At 42.8% G+C, this 2,075-nt stretch overlaps 1 non-coding gene across 1 annotated transcript; it reads right to left on the reverse strand.

Annotated features, from left to right (window-relative positions):
- Positions 1 to 563: 563 nt before the first annotated feature.
- Positions 564 to 669, reverse strand: LOC140871087 (small nucleolar RNA R71). The gene has a single exon (XR_012147603.1). It is a non-coding gene; the product is annotated as a small nucleolar RNA R71 (small nucleolar RNA).
- Positions 670 to 2,075: the final 1,406 nt, after the last annotated feature.

Consider the following 2,075-nt stretch of genomic DNA (forward strand, 5'->3'; position numbering starts at 1 on the left):
AAGTTTTAATTTAAAGCTTTTAATTCATCTTATTTTAAGTACTAATTAATTTCTTCTTATTTTTAATTGCAGTCTATGCGATGAACTCAAAGTGCGAATTCTCTACTTTTTGATCCGGAGATCGAGCGCACTGCACGTGCTTTAAGAAGAATTAGAAGAGAAGAATTAAGGAACATGGCTGAAGAAGAAGCACAACAAGCTCCTCTGGTGCCAATCAGAGATCACTTCAGGCCTACGATCGAGGCTCACTATTCTGGAATCGCTCGAGGGACCATTAATGCCAACAACTTTGAGTTGAAGCCGACATTAATCAACATGGTTCAGCAGAACCAATTCATGGAGGCGCCACAGCTGATCCTCACTTGCACACCTTTTTAGAGATTCTGATACGGTAAAAATAAATGGTGTTTCTGAGGATATAATACGTTTACGCTTGTTTCCTTTTTCTCTCAGGGACAAGGCACGGAGATGGTTGCAGTCATTGCTGCTAGGAAGCATAACAACTTGGGAGGACATGACTATGAAATTTTGAGAGAAGTTATTTCCACCATCCAAGGCAACCCAGCTGAAGATTGAGATCATTACCTCTCAACAGCATGGTTCAGAACAACTATATGAGGCATGGGAAAGGTACAAAGATTTGTTAAGGCATTGTCCTAATCATAATTTTGCAGATTGGGAAAAAATAGAGTTTTTCTACAATGGGTTGAATACGCCCACAAGGATGTCTGTGGATTCTACTGCTGGAGGTACTATCTTTGCCAAGGACCCCATTCAGGCCAATGATATGCTTGAACAAATGACTATCAATAGTTATCAATGGCCGTCTGAACGTATGGGAGTCAATAAGGGAGTGTACAGTGTGGATCCTCTCACATCCATCACTGCACAGCTGTCTGCGTTGAGTACACAAGTTGCTTCTCTGAATAAGGTGAATATCGCAGAACCTGCAGGTGTGTCAGTTGCCATAGAAGAATCTCATCCACCTGAGGAAGCTCAATATATCAATCCCAGAGGCTATGGAAATTATCGAGGTAACCCTCCACCTAATACTTATCATCCTGACTTACGTAACCATGAAAATTTTTCCTATGCCAACAACAAAAATGTGTTGAAACTATAGAGACCTTTACCCGGATCACCTACTAAACCGAACTTAGGCATGCAATTAACTTAATTAAACATATATCAGAATAAACTACGGAAACATTACAAATACTACAATCCCAAGGCAAGGAATCTGTAAAATCCAAATAGATTATACAACCATATCGAAAAGCTGTATCAATCCGATAACAACAGAAATAAAAATCTAAACGAAGCTTCAGCTGACCAACCGATGCCTAGCCCCTCCTGGAACCACCCGCCTCATCCAATCTCATACCTGCCCCATGGAATAGGGTGTCCAAAAACACAAAGTACGAGACGTGAGCATAAAACGCTCAGTACAAGAGTATGAGTATACATGCATGCAAAGTGAACTCCCTATAACTCGAGGTCAAAGATCAGATAACAGAGACAGATCGGGCCCTGGTATGTAGCACGTTGTGCCGTCGCTGCAGAAGGTGGCTCCCATACCAATATACCTGTGGATATGCCGGACCCAAATCGATGGAAGTCCATCCACTATCAGGATATGGTACAATCCTACTAATATACATCTCGAAGGAGATAGCTGAATATGCAGATGAATGCAGCATAAATCAATGACATATAAATCATGCAGTCACATAATACATGCATACTCAGTCAGGATATCTCGAACAGTACTATCGTACCTAACACCGAAGTCTGAACTAAGCTGGAAGAAGACAACCCCTAGCTTCCTTAGGTCCAAGTCCCAACCCGACCTGGTCTCAAGACTGACCCGACCTGACCTCTCCCTTCAAGCCCGACCTGAACTGCTCCAGGTCAAGCCCGACCTGAACTGCTCCTGGTCAAGCCCCGAGCTACTCCTTCCCGAACTCCCGAGCTACTCATTCCCGAGCTCCCGAGCTGCTCTTTGATCCGAGTAGAACTAAGAAGTGAAATGAAATGGTGTACAAATGACCGAACTCTCAACTCCTATTTATAGA

Source organism: Henckelia pumila, unplaced genomic scaffold (assembly GCF_033568475.1).
Source record: "Henckelia pumila isolate YLH828 unplaced genomic scaffold, ASM3356847v2 CTG_38, whole genome shotgun sequence".
NCBI classification, from domain to species: Eukaryota; Viridiplantae; Streptophyta; class Magnoliopsida; order Lamiales; family Gesneriaceae; genus Henckelia; species Henckelia pumila.